Source organism: Athalia rosae, chromosome 5, assembly GCF_917208135.1.
Source record: "Athalia rosae chromosome 5, iyAthRosa1.1, whole genome shotgun sequence".
NCBI classification, from domain to species: Eukaryota; Metazoa; Arthropoda; class Insecta; order Hymenoptera; family Athaliidae; genus Athalia; species Athalia rosae.
In genome coordinates this window covers 2381787-2405013 of record NC_064030.1, presented here as the reverse complement: position 1 = coordinate 2405013, position 23227 = coordinate 2381787, and the positions used below count along the sequence as shown (strand labels likewise).

General features: G+C 46.2%; 1 protein-coding gene across 5 annotated transcripts in view; it reads right to left on the bottom strand.

The window, feature by feature from the left end:
• LOC105693119 (amphoterin-induced protein 1-like) overlaps nucleotides 1-23227 on the bottom strand; it is a 167562-nt gene that overhangs the window by 74652 nt on the left and 69683 nt on the right. The window lies entirely within an intron of this gene.

The window sequence follows — 23227 nt, the reverse complement described above, 5'->3', positions numbered from 1 at the left end:
CGAACCACGCTCCGGGACAGCGCGAGTCGCTGTTCGGGTGGTCGAGTATTCCCGCCTGCAAGATAGATTACTGAACTGAACGTAACTCTCTCCACTACATTCACGCACGTTTCAATTGTCGCGTACGCCGGCGGCTGCAGGCTGCAGTTCCAGTTGCAGTTGTTGTTGCTGCTGCCGTAGATGTTGCAGGTGCACGATGCGGGGTGCCAGAATTTAGCGATACTTTGACAGCGACACCCCCACCCTGTCCCGCGCTACACCCGCACCCGGACAACTTAGTGACCCAGAACAGTTGACCGGACTTTTCAGAGTCAACGTTCGTCCGTCGTGCACCGAACGGTGGACCCTATTTCGGAATCTTTCCTCCGATCGATCGGTTTTATTAATTTTTTCGCGCGTTCGCAAGCGAGACCGCGCTGAGCGGAAGTCGAGGATAGAAGGATGGGTGGTAAAGTTTTTGTTTATCCGTACGAGAGTTTTGTAACGAAAATCACCGGTAATTGGTGGAGCGAACAATAAAGAATCAACGCCCTTTGTAGAACAATGGATACGCGTGGGGGTGTACGGGAAAAACAATGTTGGTCGGGCACTTTTGGGGGCGCAGAAAGTTCCTACGGGGGATGATACTTCCATGGATATCATAAATCACCTATTATTTTACTTCCGGATGCTTTTAGTCTTGCTTGTCCTGCCTGCACTACGACGTTGCGTACGTTGAGCTAGTGTGGGTACGTAATGTACGCACCGAGGTCACGTGGCGGGGGTTGCTCTCTTACTTAATGGGTTTGACCTTTTTGATCCCTAAACTCCCGGCCTAGTCCCTATTTCATTCTCGCTCTCGCTAGCTTGTTATTGTACGTTGGAAACGGAAGGACGTAACGTCCTCAGCGGAGCGATGAACAAATTTTCGCAACTCCGTTGACCGATAGCAATTATACCGGTGTTCGTTTTTAACTCCAGCAAGAAGAAAGTTTCCGTGCCACAAGAACCGGCGCAAGTAACGAACGAATGGGATAAAAACTTCGATAAGAAAATGGAGAGGAAAAAATCTCTTTCTCTTACCGTTCCAACGCAGCAGCTCGATCGTCGTACGCAGCGGCGAGTTAAAGTTTCGTTATAACTCGATCTCATTGTCGGCGGCATGAGCCTCGGTTATTGCAGAGGCTGCAGATATTGCCGCTCATAAGGAACGGGGAATGTTGATGCTGAATGGCTTGAATTAATGGGTTTGTGTCAGGCGCAATAACAGAGTCATCAGCTGGACTCGGTCTGCCTCCGCCGTGTCTGGCTTCCCGTGTTTCGTATACACTTAGAACTCCCCTCCCGCTCGCCTCACTTCACCGCACCTTCGCCTCTATCGGGGTACGGGGTTGCTTTCGCTGATATACTACCGCGCGTACACCACCACCACCAGCAGCAAAAGCCTTCTTGGTTAATTGCCACCGTCACTCTGGCTTCAAAATGAACAACCAAGTTACGCAACGAGGAATCCCCTAATGCCTTCGTTGCCTCGATCTCATAATCGTCGTACCGTCAGGAAATTTCGGTCTCGGTATCAACCGATGTTGGCTGGCATTCCGGCTTCGTTATTCCGCAATCGATGGATCTTGTCCGGTCGCAGCTTACGGGCGATACAATGACTCGAATAACATTGAAAATAAAGAACGGCCGAGAGCGCAACGGGTTAACGTACTACCCTTTATTCGCCCACCGCACACTGCGGATGTCGTCGGAGAGCCGACGTCCCCACGCGACGCGACGCTACGTAGGTATAGACAGACAATCCTATAGCTGACGGTCATCGTGAAAATCGTAAAAACAAGCCGCATATCTAATCTGTTCTGGCACGCGACGTTACAACGTCACATGGTGGTGGAAACCACGAGCCTCGAGGGAAATGAAATAGAGCGGTGGAAATTAGAATAACCAATGGCGTAGCGGCTTAGGGTTGCGAGTACCACCGGCGAAATACCCCTTCGCATAGCGTGTGTATCTACGGGACGGGTTATGTCATTTGTGTGTGTGTATGAGGTGTCTGATCCCGGAATTCAGCAAAATCCACGACACGTTCGGGATTTGAGATGGTATTTTGAAAATCGACGCGGCCCACCGATCTATGCCCATGTAAAGCACTACGGGGGATAAACGACATAGGTGGACGAACGACGGACGGACGAACGACGGACGGATGGATGGATGGATAGAAGGCTGTGTTTGGCTCGGCGTGTATATCACTCGTTCGGTTTTACCCACGGGATTCGCCGTGTTGGCTCTTCCATCTATCCGTTACCGTGTATATGCGCGCCCGCACACGCGTGTTTCACACTCGATCACGTCCCAGTTTTCCAGTTTTACTCCCCCACCCCGCCAAACAACCGACCGCGGCACCCCCGCGACCCTCGCAAATTTAAACTACTTCCGAAGCGTTTTCTCAAATTTGAATAAGTGCTTTTACCAGGGGGGCGGGGGGAGGGTCAAATGAACCGACCGCTAACAGATGCTGAAAAAGGTGTTCAAATTCGAGCCGGATGAATTGCTGAGCCGCCATCCAGTCCTCGAGGGAAGATCCCGACCTCGCTATACCCCGAAGAATTTCAATACCGTTGAGTACATCCGGGGGCTTCGACATTTTCGATAAAATACCGACATACTATTTTAGGTCTCGTACCGTTCGCCGGATCGAGGAGACTCGATGTCCTGGTCGACCCTGGATCCTATTTGGAAACAGGTACCGTTCCCGGGGATCGATCCGCCAATGATTAGCAGCGGCACAATTTTATCGCGAGAACATAGAAATTTCAAATAACGGTAGTGGCGGTGCGGTGCATCTCAGTTTCATTGTTTTCACATTATGTAACAATCCTACAGCATGAAAACGAACCGGAATTACAACGGTGAAGGGATTAAGTCTCGCTCGCTCGCAGAACTGAACGTAACTCCGGGTAAACCGCGGATTGGTGTGAACGCGTTCTTTGCCACATCGGTGTAAGGGCGATCCGGTGTTACAGTGTACAGTTCACCGAAGATCTGGTTACTGGTTTACCTGGTATCATCCCGTACACCTCGAGCTTTCGCCCGTTAGTGATTCATGAGCCGAACGAGCTGGATACGTACCTACGTTGTGCATACATATACGCGCGTACGTACTACATGTAGGCGAATCGAGTAGTTCGCACGACGCGGTACCGTTTCACCTGCTTTTATCGGTCGCGATGCGCGATCCAGAATCAGGGAATCAATCGGGTCGATTCATCGATTCATCGGGCGTAACTCCACTTCGTTCCAATTCCGTGCGAACATTTTTGTAGCTCTTTTATTTCAATTCGAGGGGCAAATAAATTACCCCTCGAAGATACTCTGCCTAATCGTCGGGTTGTTGTTTTTTTTTTTCTCTCTTTTTTTTCCTCTCATAACACCGCAGCGTTCATTAGCGACGATCGTCGGTCGTTGGCGGTGCGAGCAGTAGTTATCGTCGGAGGAGTTAGTTCGTTATGATCTTCGGTCACCGAGGAGCTGGAGCGGTCGGGTCCGAGATATAGGTCGGTGGCGGCGGCGGTGGTGGCGGTGGAGGTACGGTAGTTGGCGTATACCTCGGTGGAGGCTCATTTGGTATTCTACAAGGATAATTTTATTTGAATCCATTAGACATGGCGTCAAGCGCGTCGACCGTTCCTTAAGACGCCATAAACGTGAGACGCTAATATCTCATCTTACAGGCGCCGTGCCGCCTAGCGCCTTCTCTCCCCATTTCCATCCCCCTCTCTCCTCTCCGTTTCATCTCCGTTTCTCCCGCTAGGTACTTCCTACGGTGCTTCTTCCGCTCGGGGCGTTTCACCTCGTATACCTACCAACTACCCAAGGCACGTCTTAGTCGGGACAATTATCCGTCACCGATCGGTGCCTCGGCGCGTGTTCGCATCCGTTAGTTGGAAGTTAAAATCATTACCGCCATTAACGACGATACCGAACTATCGCACAATGCTCCTTATTCACGGACATCGAGGTCTCGGGACAGAGGCAATGAAAATTAAATACCGATCTCTGTAGCCGGTTATAGGAAAAATAATTTTCATTCCAGGCCACGGAGATAAGTAAATTAGATAAGCCTGCAGCAGCAGCGAGTAGTGTACACCCGTCGGCGGTGTTGCGGGTATAGGTCAAGTGGCTGGTGCTCTCGACCCGAATTAAAAGTTGTCTACTTAAAAGTTTTCGATTCTGCTCTGTTGCGATCGAAGATAAGTATAAGTGGCCTTTAAAATAACCCGCCCCGCCCCGCTCGACTGCAAGGGACGGTAGCGCGGGGCACTTTTCCCCAACAGATAGGGCCAAATTGGAAGGAGAGAGAAAAAAAAAATCACTTTTCTGATACTCGAGAAGCGTCTGGCGAGCGAATCGAGAGAGGCGAGAAGATTTCGAAGAAAAAAAAGGACGACGCGGAAACTGTATATCTTCGGAAATGAAAAAAACTATATTTCCGTAACTATATCAGGCGGATAAAACGTCGAAGAGAAGAGAAGGGTGGAGATCCGACGCCATTATTTTATTCACCAAGCCCCCCTTTTCTCTTTTTCTTGCTTCCTCTTCGCCATTTCATCCTCCCAAGGGGTTATTCGCGAAGCAGTTATTTATTCAAATTGATAGAACCGAATGGGAACTGCTGCAGAACCTTGAACGACGTGTATATAGCTTCGCTGTATGTACCGTACCAACCTGATGTTGCCGTGCGCCCGGGGGTACGACGCAGGCATATAAAATTAAAGAATCAATCCTCCTTGATTTCATTCACCGGAAGTGGATTACGATTACTTTCGCTGATCGATATACACGACTGTTCAGCATAAATTGTTAATTATTCGACGTTGAATTCAAAGTATAAATATACGTCGTAGTCAAATCGCCGGCTTGATTAGTTTCGCCATTGATACTCCATCGGACAAAATAAATTCGAAACTTTCCATTACCGTAGTTCAAAGTTGAAAGTCAGCACCCACGACCGAAATTAACCGCGCGAACGGGGCAGTCGTGCGATTCTGTTTTCCCAGGGGGGGTAGAGGGCGAATTCTTTTAATTCCTCGGTGACGACGTCGTTGTCGCGGTCGAATACCTCCCTCGACGAAGGCATGGAAATGAAAAGGGGAGGACAACAAAAAGTGGAAAACCATTTCGGAATTTCGACACGCACCCGGCGACGCGTAGGTCAACCGTGCCCTGTCCCTCGCGTTTGTATAAGCAGGAAATGTCTGGCCAGGGTGTTTCTTAGCAAAGATTTGCATAACGTATACGCGCACAGAGCGGCGGAATAAACGAATTGATTTTCGTCGGGGTGAAACTTCAATCGTTAACTAACGGAAGCTTAATTTCTTCATCGCTTCGTTTTCGTCGAGTCGCTTCGTCAAATTTCACCGCCAAGTGCGGGTCACCGTGAAATGATTTCATATAATAAGTACACGAATATGATTGCGCGCGCGCTTCGGGTTTATTTGCAATTCCAGTTCGCAAGCGAGGACGCAGAAGTGGTATAAGGTATAGAAGTATCCGGTGCGGAGGTCGGGGGGTGGGGGGTGGGGAGTGAAACGCAGAGAGGAAGAGGGAGGGGAGGGGGACGGGGGTGAGAGGCAGCGCCCTTTGCGACCGAGGTCCTCCTGCGGTTCACCCTGCATGTCGAGTGCCGGGGCGGTTTTTATTAATTCTAGAACGACCGCGCGCGAGCGACGCGCTAAGGACGGGAAGGAAGCTGTTGCGCCGTGTACCTCGACCGCTAAGACGACGACGACGAGCGCCAGGGGTTTTCATTATGCATTCAAAGGGCCGCAAAAATAACTTCGGACAAAGAGGATGTCATTAAATTATTTAAATTTTCTTTTTCTTCGCTTTACAATCAAACGTCTTCGCGCTTCATTGCCGTTCGTCCGTCGTATCGCCTTGATTCCGTTCGTGCTCGGTCGTCATATTTTCTGTGCCCGAAAATTTGGGAAATATTATTTTTTACCAAAAAACCACGAGGGCGACGCTGTTCGTGTCCCTAATGAGGAGTGCGAAGGGAAATGGTAAATGCGGGATATTGGATGAGCGGAATAAAATAAAACGTCGAGGGAAAAGGCAATAAGTCAAGGTCTCGACGACTAACTCCGAGGAAGCGAAAGGAGATCGAACCAATCCCCGAAAACACGCGTCGTTGCCACCGCGACGTTTAGCTTCAGACATCCGTTGAGCCGGTTACGCGTCACGCCGCGGTTGCGTGCCAGCGAAGAAACGAAGGAATGAAGAAACACGAACCCCTTTTCGTCGATCCGCCCTTGCCCGGAAAGGAGAAGGGCGAACAGAGGAGTGAAACTACAGAAACGAGAGGTGAAGTCGAACTACTACGTGCCGGGGTTCGTCGGACCTTCGCTCCAAAATTTCTCGAACCATCAAGACGAATTCCCTTGTCCCCCACCGAATTCCGCTACGCACCTGGGTTCGTACGTTTTCAATATATATCCGTAACTCTCTCGACCTCTCTATCGTACGGAAACGCGAAGTATGCCGAGAGCAAAGTCTACAAAAGATCGATAGACTCTCGCCTTAAACGTATAACCTTTCACTGGAAAGCAAACGACGTAGAGTCGAAGAATAAAGTTGGCATTCGTTAGGGGCCATTCAACGCTTACGTCACCTTGTTTTCAGCAATTTTAGACCCCTTCCTCCGCCGTTACACGTCAACCGGACTTTTAATTTTCTCGAAAATGACGTCACGAATTCCCGAACCAAAGAACTTGGAAATTTGTTCAGCGATGAATTTTATTCACTGCAACCGACGACTGGACTTTTCAAGCGAAAGATGACGTGATACGCGGATTTTGAGTTCCGACCTTCCGAAACCCTCCCCGAGAGTTAATTGGATTCTACCGGAATCCTAATTCGGATGAGAAAGAGAAATTGATACGATTTTTTCGAATTTTAGACGATCACTTACCTACCCCCTCAACGGCTGAAATATTACACATTTCAATTTTCCACGATCGTCCGTCTTTCGAATATGAGTTTGATAACGGTCGTAGACATGATTGGTCGACGGGCTCCGCGATGTAATTTCATTAATCGAAAAACACCGCGAGCTTTCGGGTCTCGGTACTTCTAACGGGTACAAAAGCTACCCTCCATCTTGATTAACACGGTGATAATCAAGTAGGTCCGACAGTTATCGTGAATCACCCTCATTATCCGTACATCTCTTTAATGAAAAAGACCCGTTAACATCTGTAATTTCCAACTTTTTTTTTTTTCTTTCCAGTCTCCTTCCATCGCATGACGCTATGGCGAAATAATCGATGATCCGTAAAATTATCGAAATGAATTTTTTACAACTGGAGAGTCCATCACGCGATCGTTTTCGTTTCGATCGGGGCAGATGTACGGCGGCACAGTTATACGCCGAGTTCGAATCCTACGAGTAAACCGGGCGAGGAGCCATCCATTTGCAGGCTCGACTGCTGCAGCCTGCAGGGATTTAGTTGAGGGATCTTCAAGCGAAACTTGACTATGGCGTATCTTTGGATCTCGGCATAGTTGTTGCTCAAAGACGAAGTTTGGCCACGCTGTCTAACTGCGTGGCCACAACGAACTTATCAAGCAACTCTATATAGTTCCAGCTAACAATAAGATGTAGAATTTAGATACTACATCATCCGCGAACGTGCGAATACCGTCTCGGTTGATAATACGCGACGAAGTAGGAGGAGGTATGAAACGGGGCTACGAAAAAGTAAGATTAAAGAAAAGAAGCAGATTCGATATTCAACTTCGAACGCATATAGGTGCACGTATCACGGGATTCGCTCTTTAATATCTCCACCCCGACCGTGAACGGAGTCGGAGGGTCCGACTTTATTCGCTCGAACTTTTGCCTGGACCCGACCCCACCTACTGACCCAAAGAAATTGGAAACGAATCGAGGCTACGGGCACACCGCTTCACCCGGGGGAATACAAAGGACACCCGAGAAGATTAGCCGAATGAAAAAAAAAAAAAAGAGAGACAGAGGGAGGGATGATTTAGCACTTGGTTTTTTTTTTTTTCTCGTTCGAACGTTTCACGTCCATTTTTCCTCGGATACGACATCGCGTCGGACGTTGCACGTGGATGTGACGATTTTTTTCTCCAATCTCTCGCGACAGAAGTGAATGAAATTTGACGTCCGCACGATTCCGGTGTGTAATAGCTATGGATGAATTTTAAACAAATCTCTCGACACGAGGCACCTTGTGTATTCTATCGCGGTACGTGACTCGTCTGCGCTTTAGGTGGGTAAGACGCGCCGCCGCCTGTGGCGGACCCTCGACGATATCTCAACAAAGACGGATTCTCGCGCGTACACACGTGCACACGATGTACCCCACCTACCTACCTACCTACGTAAGATTATTGTGTGGAATCTGGATAGACGGAGTAGACAGAAGCCATGGGGTCTTCGAAAATCTTGAGTTCTATCCTCGCGTATGTTCATGCATGAATTGCATTCGAAATTCACGCATTTCTGCAGCACCTGCAGCAGTCAGTATAACTCGTGAATACAGGTGAGTATATGTACAGACGTGTTGAATACATAGCCGCGTTCTATGCAGAAGTTCGGAACCGACGAAGCTATAAACAGATCTACATTAATGCGAACAAAGATGTGACCTACGTCGAGGTAGAATTTTCGATTACGAGCTACCTGCTGCCGGCTGCATGTATAAAATTAAAATCGGGCGTATATTTGACGCTACCGGATACGCATCGGATGTAATCACTGTTTCAGAAATTCATACCGAGTGGCCGACTAATGGATAAGCAGAACTAAATCTGCCGAGATTCAATTACAGTCTTGAACATCAGGAGGAGGCATGTGTACCTATGCAAATATATACATTTTTATTACAACGCTCGCGGATAAAACACCCATTCTATATGTAGGTATACCGTAATTCATCCTTTGGGTAAATGTACGGTGGTGTAGCCGCGTTAAAGCGTATAATGCTTTTCTGTTTTTTCTTTTCTCTCACGCTACAATATTGCACTGTACCATCTCTGGAAAATTCTCTTCAGTTTGCATCACAGTTTACGCCATCATTCCGTAACATGTATATTTACGAGTTTCGTAGCTATATAGTTTCATCCTAGAGAAATGGAGATCTAAGTAAACCAAACGAGAGAAAATAAATCATTTAGGACGCGTGTTGTTTTTTTCATACCAACCAAATCCCCGGACGTTCCTCCTATTTTTCTTTTACGACGGATTCCCCCTTTTTTTTTGAAAAATGCTGACTCAAGATTATCAAACTGGCTGGAGAAAAAGAAAGTTCGAGAAGAACCGTGGCGGCTCGCCTCGATCGTAGTCCCAACCCTTTTTTTTTTTTTTGCCAATGAAAACACCTACGAAACTTTGGGAGCAAAAAAATGAAGCGAGAGCACCACCGAGTCAAGGGCGTAATTTTGACGCGACGTAGAGGTAAACGTTGTATACGTCTTTACGCATTAAATGCGATACGCAAAATGCCCGCAGGTGGGCAGATATAGAGATTTATCTCGTCGGAGCAGCAGGAGGAGGAACCTGGGTCATGTGCCTATTATAGTCGTTGGTTCGACAGCACGCGAGGCAAAGAGCGAGCATCTCGTACCGTACGGAAGCGGGGTACACCGGTAGGTACCAGTAAACCACGACGAGCTTTGTACGTACCTTTTAGGTTGAATTACTCAGCCACCGACCCCAAAAAACCGGTACGGGCGCTGAGAACAACCGCAAATTCTCTACCGCTAAGGTAAAAACTTTTTTGTCGAGTCGAGCGCTTTGCGAGACTTGCCTTTTTTTTTTCATCTGTTAATTTTTTATTTTCATATTTTTATTCGTTAGTTTTTTTCTTTTACCGACTCGTTTCACCTTCTTTTTTGCGGGCAGATACCAGGCTCAAAGCTTTTCTTGAAACAGTGGGTGGATGAAATAACGAAAAAAAAAAAGCAAAGGAAAGAAAAACGTAAATGACAAAATTTTTTAAAAATTTAACGCCAGTTGTTTGCCGAGTATTCCGCGTATGTGTATATGGCAGCTTCCGCTGTTCCTTAGCTGTTGAATACAAGGGTGTGGAGGTGAAAAAAACGAGAAATTTCACCGCGAAACATGATGTAAAAAATCTGCAGTCCGGGTGTCACGAGATCGGGGAATGAGAAACTTTGGAGATTCGGTAGCGGACGAGTTCCTCGGGCTTTTAATTCTCACGGTGTTCGACCCGGTGTAGGTGTAGGTATACGTGTAACGAAAAGGTCAATAAATACCTATACGGCGAGTGAGGATCAGGCTGATAAAAAAAAAAATAGAAGTTGAACTGCAGCAGCGGCAACGCGGTGGTCGATGATCTCCGTGAAACTGCTTGGCAGAGTTTGTTGGGGAACCCAGAGCACCCAATCCGCTTGTTTTCGAATAAAGCTACCCCATCGCACGAAATACTGTACGGAGTTATCTGCAACGTGGCCATCCGGCTCTAGATTTTTATTTTCTTCCAAACTACAATTTACAGCACGTGCCAGTCAGCGAAGTTATTTTCTCCTAGCTCCTCTTTTTTTTTCTTCTTCATTTTTGTTCTTCTTAGCGAGTGGTGAATTAACCTTTACTCTCGCTCTCTATTTCGTCAATATCGCAGCATCGATTCGGTGCACGGATTCCTCAATTTTTATTTCACACGTTTCGTTCAGCGTCCTTATCACATATCTTTAACGGGTCATTGAAGTCGGCGAAAGCCCAAAAAGTTCTTTTTTTCTTCTTCTTCTTTGTCTTCCCTCTAATTGGACAGCTAATTAAATCCCTCCGGATTGCGTTTTCTTGTAGAATGATTATACGATGGGGTGCGTGTAATTTGCAAAAATTATTCAGCCGCGATTAGAGTCACGCGTAAATTTTCCCCACGGACGCACGAGGTACGCGAATATTCGGAAAACTGTGTCACTCGATTCCGCGAGAAAGCAAGAAAAAAAATAATAATTTTGTAAGAATCAGAATGGCGAGCATTAAGGGAAGTTATTCGATCCGATGCTATAATGTGGATCAGGTGAAGCTACCGTCTCTATTCCAATTGCGAAATGCGGTGAAAATCCGCGATTTTACTTTGTCGCTAATTTGAATGACAACGAAAAGCTTTGGGGCGTGTTATACGGCGTGATGGGGACACCCAGAATCCAGTGCGAGTGGTGTGAGTGTAGGTCTGTGTGTATTTAAGCATCTAGGATAAAGCACTGGGGTTTAAAATAAGCAATTTATGATAAAGCGCTCGGAAGAGGGAATTCAGTTTCGGTCACCGCGCGCGCCAACGCGCGACGTTGAAAATTAATATCGCTGGAGGGGTAGTGTTGAGAAAAAAAAAAATAAAAATGAAAATAAATAAAAACAGAAAAAAAGATTCTCCCACAGAGAATAATTGGAGTGAATTAAATACAATTCGAAAAGGCATTCGTAAGCCCGCGGTCTGAAATACCGAAATATGCGCGCCTCTCAATCTTGGGCGACTCAACCTGGATAAATAATTCACATCTGTTACATTTCTGAACACTTTTCAGTCGGACGGAATAGAAAAAAACGCCGTGTTCGTCGTTGTGACCAATAGCGTGATATAGAATTTTTGAGAACGACGATCCTTCATCTACATCGGCCGATTTCAATTCATTATGTACAGACACGAACGTCTGGGTTTTATATTTTTAATTTTCAATGATATAGTTTTTACCGCTGGAATTCTCTTTTCTCGTTACGACGGCTGATGTAGTTTGAATATATTTGAATCAATTTTCTTTCAGTACCCAACTGCAGTCCCGTCTATAATAACCTAGATAAGAAGAAAATGAAGAAGAGTTTTCTCCCTGCAATTCCCGAGTTCCTTATTTGGCAAAAAGTCAAGGTATTAAATAATTTTAAATTTGCAATGCTTCCGAAGGGACCGCGATGCACGGCGCGCAAGGTCCCCCTCTTATTACCTAAAGATATTTTATTTATCTTATTATCTTCGCGTGCTAGGAGGAACTCGGTATCAAGTACATAAACATAATATGGGTTATGTACAGTACATGCCTTCATAGAGTAAAGTCGTACCCTCGCCTCTCCTACACTTACTCACCCCACTTCCCTTTTCTGCTACCTAAACTTTAAATTTTTATTCATTTTTTTATGGTCAAGGTGGTACACCGACCTCTCTTATACAGCGTCGGGAAAAAGGCACCGCCCTATATCTTCCAACGTATAACAAGGTCACCCTCCCCGGTCGTTGTCTTGTACGTTAAACTTCGCCGTAGCTGTCGACCTCCCGCAGGTATTCCTCAACACAACAACAACAAGGGTAACAGCGAACGGGAAACAACAGTCCGGATAGATGAAAAATCGTAGGAAATTGAATAAGTAAAATGCTCATCAGAAGCCGAAAACAATTGCATAGTCGAACGAGCGAGTATGCTTCGAATTTACCTGAAATCCTATTTCTGTACTACAAAAGAATCGCGAATGAAACGCGATGGTTTATACATAAGATTTCCTCGGCAATTGAAAAGGGATTAGGTCAAGTGCGGGGGTCGATTTCTATCGGCGCCCGACCATCGCCGCCTCTGCCGCGGGAAGAAAATGATCACTTATTGGTCGGTGGATTCCCTTCGTTCCGTGGCTGAGGGTAGTCGAAGGTGTAGGTGGGATACTTTAGTAGATAGGACGAGGTATGGGTAGGTATAAGAGGTGGTGAACCCCCGGGAGTATCCGAGCTCTTCTCTTCCTTTCGTCGCCCGGTTTCCGGAGCTTCATTTGCTCTTTTTTCCCCGTCCCTCCGCGGGGGCGGGTATGTAATGGGAAAACGAGGGCGTGGTATTAGAGTAGACGAGGAATCGTACCGGAAGTCGAGCAAAATAACACCGTCGCGTACTCCAAATTCACGCCTAATTTTCTTTCGAAAGGACTCGCCTCACCCTATTCTTTATTTTTTCTTACCTCCCCCCTATTCTTCCTCCTTTTTTCGAGCACGTATTTTCTTCTCTATTTTTTTCATCCTCACCCTCGCTCCTTCCTCTTCTAGTGATTCATAGCACCGACTCACCCAAGGATCCTCCGGCCCCCACAACTCTTTCATCCTTCCTCTACTCGTAAGGGAGTTTTCAATCAGTTTATATAATAGAGTTGCGAAAAATATCAGACTCTGATTTATTTTTGAGTATCTCAATCTGATATCAGAAAACTGAACTATTTCCTTCCTGCACCTTGCCATACTCACCGTGATTTGATTTCTTATTCATTTATTATCAGCGCGTCGTTCTATACGCGAAAAATTCATAACGTAGCTCGAAGATTTTTGAGAGTCGGACTTCACACTCCGGTTTCAATTTCCGACGTATTTCTCTTCTCGTTTTGCGCATCTCTATTCCGGTCTATGAGCGATAAAGAACCACCGTTATAATACGCCCTCCTTCTCGGCTGTCTTCTTTCGAGGATAATAAATGCTCGTCGGACCGTTGGACAAATGAGCGTCGTTCCTGAAGGAGGACCTCGAGTTTGTACAACGTCGCAGAACAATAATCGAAACGTTGTCTGGCGAGGGTCGTCTGGTCCTCGCGTGTATATATATAGAATGCGGTTTTCTAGTTTATTTCTGCCCCTTGACCTCGCCAGCTGCTCTTATAAATGACGTTGAAACTGAGGAAATCCGTCACTCGCTCCGGAGGTTGTCAACCTCCGAGCTATCCGATTCAATACTCACGATACATTACTCGCTTCTTTTTACTTTAGCATTAACGAGGTCGTATTCGATACTCGACATTACCTCGTACACGTCGTCTGCCTCTGACATTGAGAAAGGGAAAAAAATAATTCGAAATTTACCTCGCCTTCGAAACTCCGAGAAAGTTCTACTTGACACGACGGAGGCGAGATACGGGGGGGGGGGGGGAGTCCTCCCAGTGTAATTGTAATTACGGTGTAGCCTAAATGCCCTTTATAATATGTATACGCAGAGCGTGTAGCGAAGTGACGTCGATAGCTGCGACGACACCTCGAACGAATTTGGCGGCACAGGGCGGTTCATTAATCCCCCAAATCAACGTCAGGCGTCATTCCACACCGGCGAAATACCGCCGCACTACCTAGGGTACGGCTAATTGAGCGCATACCAGACTGTCGCGAAGGTGTCCGCGAAAATCAATCGAGAATTAGATTCCGGTCTCTCATGGCCGCGACGCCTCCGGTCGCACCGTTACCTCGCAAAATTAGTTCAGTTCCTCTTGAAACCCAAGCCGACCGTAGCACAAATTTCACCCCTAATTCTCCTCAATCATCCGACAAACATTTGTCGCATGACGACGTGTCACGTTTCTTGAATTCTACAACGACGCGAAATCGGATACGCGAGTCTCACCGTACGTGACGTTTGTTTGTACAACTCGAGGTGCCGAGGGTGTGATTTTGACGAACAACCGTACGGATCTGCTCTGCGATAGCGCCGCGATCAACCAAAGCTACTTATAGCTTCTCCGTCCGGATGATGAAATCTGACGCTCGACCGTTGACACGTTCCCCCAATTATTGGCGGTCAATTAATTTCATGATCCAGCGGCGATCTGTTTCGGGAGCGAAAAATGATGAATCAGGCTCTCGATTAATTATAAGCCTAGCGAAGCGACGGACTTACACGTGGCACTTTTGCGCTTTTTGTTCTTCCACCGGGTAATTGTTGTAGGAGCATCTCGCAGCGGTGTATATAACCGAGTCGTGCCGTATCGAGTTTAGAAATAACTTTATAGTCCGTAGATTACGAGCACTCGCCTTTTCCTCGTGCGGCACCCCACAAAGTATAGAAAATAATAATTAGATCCCCTCAGAGCGCGCTGCCGCTCGAACCTGGCTTCTTATTATAATTAATAAATTAAAATATTACACGGTGCAAAGAACAAGAGAGTTTTTCCACTCGCGAACTTTTCGGATGATTGGCACTTCGTAACTCAGATTTTCAATTATTATATTCATCCGTGAGTTTGAAAAAGCGGCTCTGCAGCGGAGAAAGAATTTCCTCTCTTTTCGTTCATTCGCTCATCTACACAGAAACTGCGATCGACCGTATCCCTTTCTACTAGACTGGAAATATTATCATGAAAGAATAACCCAAGACGTTGTCTAGATTGAATGGAAATTATAATTTGGAAATCGGATGAAAAAATTCTGAACGTGGGAGTTGAAAAATTAAAAAAGCAAAGCAATCTTCTAGGTGAGTGCGAAGCGGTAGGTCGTTGAACAACGTCTATTCGAATGTTGAATAGCGGTAATCGAATGAAGATTGTAAATCAGAGGGGCTGCTCGTTTTCCAGAACAATTTTTCGAAATTAATGAATTTTCCGACGAACTCTGAGAACACACAACACGTAGTTTCAGCGATGAGGAATTATCAGTTTGCACGGGTCATCATTAACGCTGTCCGAGGGGGTGAAAAAACAAACAGAAGAGGGTGTATTGTTTATATTTGACCCGTCAATATTATTGCTCGGTACAGCGAGAGTATCAACTGAAAACCAACAAACGTAAGTCGACGATATTATCGTTGTACGTCGGGAAAATCAACACTGCAGTTCCGAATTAGGATCATTCGAGATAAAGAGAGAAGCAAACAACTGAACATCACATTCTAGTCGTAAACGCGCCTCTGGTCGTCTTAAACAATCAAATTCGAGGCTTTTATACTTTTCCGATCCGACTCATTCCGATCTTGATACCACCGCACCACCCCGCAATTTCGCCTCGTTTATAGTTACGTTGACTCCGTTACAGTTTTTATTCCATTTTCAATTTTGTTACCATATTGTGTAACTTTGCAATAATATACGTACGATATATCGGCGGTAAATTTCGCGGGTATATCGAACGAGTTTGTCGGCTAAAACAACTTTGAACTCGCGGGAACTGCAGCTGCGCGTAGTTCTCCTAGTCGACGATCTTGATATTTTTCGGTGTGTCGGTCCGTAAGGTGCGGATATCACGTAGACGTGACTATAAAAGCGGGGTTAAAAATTTTCCACGAGAGAATACGTGGGTATCCCGCGCCGCCACTCTCTTATTCTTTATAGGGCATAGCTATAGGTGCGATACGATGAGTTCGGAGATTTCGCGAACGGGGAGGACGGGGAGACGTGGAGACGGATGGAGAAAAGGAACGACGTTTGCGGCGTCGGTTGACGTTGACAATATGTACCCACCGATGGGGGTGTATATATGGAAGTCAGAAGGCCAACTTCGGCGTAGCCGTCAACCGTCAATATTTACCAAAGAACTAGAACGACGAGGAGAGGATACGTTTATACCCCTTGGTTAGGGGAAGGTATTCCGATATTCACTAAGTTTCCAAATGTATTTACCAGCGATATACCTCAGCGATTTCGGGAGGCCTTACCAGCCAGACGATCGTCGCCCTTCGATCGACGGGGAGTCCGGGGGGGGGGCGAGTCGCACTTGTTGTCGTAGCGTCGGTGGTTGTTATTGGTACGGACCCCGAGTCGAGGGGTGTAAGGTGTGCGCGCGTGTGTCTACGTTATATACGTAAGGGGGTGAGCGTTGCGTAAGACCGATGTTGACAAATAAGAGGAAGATCAATGCGCTACGTGAGGTAAACGCCGAGATATCTGACCGGCGAAAGAGAATAACCCTTCCGAATTGTCCTTGCGGAAGCGATACGCCACTGTGCGACGAAGCGGAAACGCTAGGCGAATCGGAGGACAAAAAGGATCCGCGGAAATTTATCGTACAATTAGCGATCGTCCGCGGTAACGAACACACGCGCCTCGGTGCAATTACCGAATTCCTCGAACGAACGTGATGTTTTAATATCAAGCGGATAAGGCCGCGCGGCGACGGTTGTTTGAAAATTTGGATTCTCGCTATGGAAAAATATTTAGAATTGCCGGAGCGCATTCCACCGTGTGCACCCGGTTGTTACTCCCTACGAAACGCCCAGCTGCAGGCATCCACCACGTGGACCGCTGCTGCGGTTCGTACCCGAAAACCACTACTTTCGTCGAGTTCCCCTGCACCATCTCCGTGTATGCATAAATTCCTACGGAATATAGAGAGAAAGTACGCGTACTTTCAACCCACGCGAAAATAAACGTACAAACGACGGAATGCACCAGAAGCACCGCCGCAGCGCCGGTTCATCGTCGCTTAATTATTTTTAAACTCGAAACATCCGGCGCACATTGACGGGTGTAAAATTATACGAATCTCTGGAATCACGGAGTTCGAGTGATATGTACGCGACCACCTCGAATCCGAGCCCGATTAATTGAAGTCTAATTTTACCTTCGGCTGATTAATTGGTTAATTAATTAACGCAACGAACGACAAAATTTTCGGTGTATTCGGCACCCACCGTCCAAATAGTATGGAGATATAGCGACAAATTCTATTCGCGTGTCGTACAAGGTACAAGGGCGGTACGACGCGTTGTAGAATCCAAGTTTTTTTTCTCGACTTCTCTTCAAAAAATTTTTCCGCATATTTGGTCCATGCGCGCGATACACATCCGCCGGTGCGCTCCCCGGGGTTGAGACTTTCAGAATTTATGGTACCATGATATTTGAAAGCTTTCCCTCGGCGTAATAACATTTTTTTCCGTTTCACGTTCCTGCATCAGCATCGTGTCGCGGGGGCAAGATACGCGTGTGCACACATTACACACGTCGGTATACAAGCTCCGTACACGTGTATCGCTCAACGCGGATACACTCCGCGATTTTCCGGCTACGGACACGCTGTGCAAATTTTTTTCAAATGCCGACGTGCTGTATCATCTGCGTAAATTTTACCCCTCGAAAGTCAAAGCGAAAATAAATACGCGGAGCGAGTTACCTAGCGCGGACACCACCCGACACGTAAACGTACCTCGATAATGCGCGAGTCCCTCGACTGAATCGCGGCTCCGACTGAAACCAATCGACCCGACGACACCGAGCAATTTTTTGCCGGGAACACCGCGTGTACCCGATACAGGCCGGGTGAGCGGTGATTCGCGAAAGCGTTGAAGGTCGGAGATTTTCCATTTCCCTCAAATTATTCATAGGGCAGTTCCGAGCTGCAGTTACATGCAGCAACGACGCAACGTCGGCGGGTAATGTCAGCGTGCTGAGAGGTTTAATGGCAGGGGGGGGGGATGAATCGGACGGTGCGCACGAGTCCCTCGGGAATAAAGTAGGGTGGCGGGGGCCGAGAATCAAGTGAGCTTTCGCGGGGTTATGAGATTATTGTTTAAGCTCAGCGCGAATACGAATAATAGACACATATTACGGGGATCGCACATAGAGTTGAGCGTATTCGCGTAATAGCATTAGAAACTGAGGTATTCCTCGCTAATTTACCGCACCGAAATTCCAATTAATTTGAGCAGATACCGCGCGGTCTTTGTACACGCGTCGTCGGGGCTAAGAGAACCAGCGGGAGCACAACATTCGTCTTCCGGTTACGGGTCATCGTCCCGGTGTATTCGTATTTATCGCACAAAGGCACCGTGTGAGATGACGGATTCCGTTCCGGGCGGATCACAAAACGACCGACCCCGATGACATTTTTTGTCCCATTTTGTTTTCCCGTTTCTCATGTTACCTTCGCACAATCGCGATGTATCACCGACACACGAGGACAGCGACGAGAAAAATGATACAGTCGAGATCTGAGACTGCGTCGAATCTGACAACCACTTCAACGAAAAATCGCTTACTTTTTTTTTTCATTCAATTTTCATGCGCACTTTTCGGGGATGCACCCTTTTGATTTTGCAGCGGTTTACGCCATCTACAGAGGTTTTAGCTTCCATTAGATGATGAAACGAATTTATTTTGTCATAAATCGAGGAACACGAGATAACGTCTGGGCCCGAACACGGGGGCGGTGGGAGAGCGCGGGGTGAGGGGTGAGGGGTGTGTATAATAAGAGAATAAACGAGGCTTTCCCGTTAGCCGGAAATTAATTATATTTTATCTAGCAAAGTTGTAATATTGAAGAAATGAAATGGTGCTGCAACAGCGGGAGCAGCGTACCGAGCACGGAGAGCGGTAGTGTAAGAAAACAAGGACATTTCCTACCCCGTCGTTTGTTCGTCCATTTCTTTCCCCGTCCCCCACTGGTCCCGCTACCCTTCTCTGTCCCGCTCCCCTTTCGGAGAGATACTAATTCCGAAAAGGGATATTAATTCTTGGGCTGTTAGCACAAAGCTAAGATCTACGTGACTCTAATTATTTCTTGAAATGTTATCCCTCCCCTACATAACCCATTCTCATTTCTAACCCCTCCCCCACACATTTTCTCGAACGGTAGCATAACCGGCGCGCCCTTGCCGACAGATTCACCTTTTCATCGACTCGGCTCATCGTCGGCTTAGTTTCTCGATTCGAAGAACAAGCCCGGCTGAAGGAAACGCGACGAAAACATCTGCATTCGCTGTACGTCCGAACGTATCACGGGTGATATATCTAGTAGGGTGGGTTGATAAATAAATTTCAACTTGATATTTTAAGGTAGCCCACTCGTTCTTTGAATGAATAATTAATCAAGTGGGGTACTTCCAGCAAAAAAAATGTTTCCACCTAATGATTAGTCGATCGATTGCACGAGTAGATCATTTTGACTTTTAGATTTGGATTCCTGAGCTAATTATACGTGAGATTACTCTTGAAGAAGAGAAAAAAAATCAATTTTTAGGCCATAAGTGAAGTGGTTTAAAAATTGATTGTATTACACTTTTCTTACGTATTTTGACCTCAGGAATCCGAATCTGGAAGAAAAATTGATCTATCTCTAAAATTGAACGAGTTATCGCCGATTTTCAGCTTTTTGGGGTCAAAAATAAAAAATTGATTTTTTAGTCTATATTAATGTAATTTGAGCTCAGGAATCCGAATCCGGAAGAAAAATTGATCTATCTGCAAAAATGACCGAGTTATCCCCACTTTTTCGCATTTTTTGGCATAAATTTGAGGATATCTCGAAGGGAAAAAATCGTAGCTCAATTTTCTCAACGGATTCGTGTTCCTGAGGTCAAAATACGTAAGAAAAGTGCCATACGATCAATTTTAAAAAATAAAAATTTTTGGCCAAAATTTGAGATTTTTCCAAGGGGTACCCCTTACGATTTTTTCAAATTTTGACCAAAAATTTTTATTTTTTAAAATTGATCGTGTGGCACTTTTCTTACGTATTTTGACCTCAGGAACACGAATCCGTTGTCCAAATTGAGCTACGATTTTTTCCCTTCGAGATATCCTCAAATTTGTACCAAAAAATGCGAAAAAGTGGGGATAACTCGGTCATTTTTGCAGATAGATCAATTTTTCTTCCGGATTCGGATTCCTGAGCCCAAATTACATTAAGATAGATTAAAAAATGAATTTTTTATTTTTGACCCCAAAAAGCTGAAAATCGGCGATAACTCGGTCAATTTTAGAGATAGATCAATTTTTCTTTCAGATTCGGATTCCCGAGGTCAAAATACGTCAGAGAAGTGTAATAGAATCAATTTTTATACTACTTTACTTTTGGCCCAAAAATCGATTTTTTGTTTGCTCAAAAATCGATTTTTTTTTGGTTTTCCAAGGGTAATCTCACGTATAATCAGCTCAGGAATCCAAATCTGAAAGCTGAAATCATCTACTCATGCAATCGATCAAGTAATCATCAATTATTCGCTGTTGGGTGCAGAAAAATTAGAATACATACCGATCGGTTTCAGTCGTAGACCCACTTTGATTCGTCGCAATCCATGCGTGGGTCGAAATATTCGAGTTCTTGGTCTACGAGGAAACCCAAGCTTAGCTGGAGCCAGGTAGCCACGGGCGCGCTGTTTGTTGTGGGGCGTCACCTCTGCTCAGCCCCCAAGGTGACGTCTCACAACAAAGCGCTACGCTGCTACGCGCCAACAAAATTTTACTGCTTGAAGTATCCCACTTGAATAATTATTCATTCGAAAAACGAGTGGGCTACCTCAAAATATCAAGTAAAAAATTTTTTCCACATTCGAAAAATGTTCCTTTTTTATAAAGTACAAATTCTGCTCCCATGCTGAGAAAATAAAAGAAAAAATTTTCTTCAACCCACCCCAATATCCAGGTACAAAGCTTATAGGTGCGGTACGCGTTGTACCTATCGTGTACATGGGTATATGTAACCTTGACGCATACAGGGGTGGGTACCTCGTTCGTCTGATAAAACGACGGCTATTTCCAACTCGGAAAAGCTACTCCGCGCGTAAATATCTTTCGCAGCCATGACGCGCGGCATAGGGTGTCTTCCGCGAAAGGTGTTTCAGTTCTCGAAACGTTACCGTCGTCGGCTGATCCTCAGAACGGTTGGGGACAAAAAAAAAAAACGAAATCCGCGCTCGATACTCTTCTATTTCTGTAATTCTTCGATATCCGATTCTTCGAGGATGGTACGGTCCAGACGAGCTATCGGATCATAGAAAACTTCACGGACACCCTGTAGGAGTTTATACGCGGGTAGGAAAGAGAATTTATTTATGTATATTGGAGCAAAACTTTCGGGCGCGACTCGTCGTGATTTTTACGCCTCCCGTGTATTCTCTGTACGTATACGAATCGCGGGTATAGGTATACTCATGAACGTGTGGCATAAAGAGGGCTAAGCGCGTAAATCGTAACGCCTTGGAAAAGAATTCTCGGTGTTGTTCGTCTTAGCTCGAGGGGTTGGTACGTAGCTGTTATGTTTCCTATGTATTTGTCGTTTCCATTTTTTGTAATCCTCTTTTTATCATTCGGTTGGTAGTAAGGATCAAGATTTCCGAGACGGCGACACCCTCTTTACGGCGAAGAAGTGGAAGAGCGCGAAGAAAATGAAATATTAAGATGAAAGATCGCAATACGTTCGGCGATGAGATTTTCGCCTCAGTCAGTAGCTGGTGTCCCTTCCGTTATCACGCGACGACCTTCGCGGTCGTTTCACTTTTCTCACCGTTCTGTGATTTCTTTCAATCGTCGCTAATCAATTGAGCCAATTGCTCGAAAGTGGCAATCGGGCAATGATTATTGTCGATTACGAATATTCGGATACACGAACTAAAAAGCGCTATAAAAACTGAGAGTAATAAAAAGGAAACGGTCGACTGCCGACGTCGATCGAGACAATTATGAAAGGGAATATTACATAATATTGAAATTGCGGTGGTGCAGGTTAATAAAATTCATTCGGTGGTTAATAACGGTCTGACGTCTAATTAAACGTTAATTAACTTTCCTTCGGCTATACGTATTACGGCGGTTGGGGAGAGTCGTCGTCACCGTTTTCCTCCTTCAATTTCAGGCCGCGGTTCGGGCGGCGAAGAACCGACGTTGACCTTGAGACATTCCAAATGTTACGCCGACGATTCCACGGGGTGGCGGGGGGAGGGGGCGGGCGAAACGAGGACGCTACCGAGGGTTTTCGGCAATCTCCTCGTTGCAAAGAGGACGCTCACGCGCGGTGCGACGTCACGAGGTGAATATGTAATAAACGGTAAAACTGGGTACAATAACGTTATATTCGCAAATTAATTAACGTCGCTCGCAAATTAATTTACCAAAACTACCACCTCCCTCGAACTCGCTCGAACACCCAGCGCGAGCTGTTTTTTCCCCCCCGCTCATTTGTATCGAACGATGTTATTATAGCTGCACGGGTGGCCGGGGGTTTGAAAACGAAAAGAAATGCGCCGTAAGTATTCGGGGGGGAATAGTGCAGCCGTTGAATCTCCATGAAAAATAACGATCGGAATAGACCGGAGTATACAGCCGCGTACGTACGATGCGCTAATCGTTTACCCGGACGGGGTGTATCAGAGCCTAGCTTCCGTATATATATATATATTTGTTTTTTTTCATTTATTTTCATCATCGACGGGTGGTGGTCGTACGTCAAATGAAGAGTATATTTAGAGTCACGGCATGGCGGCGAAGGCCTGCAACGGTGCAGATTACGCGAGGATATAGAAATGAATCGACGCCAGGCGAGCCACCGGAAGTATAAAAGCGGAGATAAAGGAGGCTGCACCGGGGCGTCGGTGTTGGTGGCGTTGCCGTTGCCGTTGCCGTTGCTACTTCGCCCGTTACAGGTACAGCGAAATTATTGGCTGCGGAGTTTCGAGCGAAAAGAACGAGCGAGGTAAGTCATCATTTTCTCGACCAATTCCAGCCGATTCACCCTCGTTCGCGTCGCGGTACCGCCACC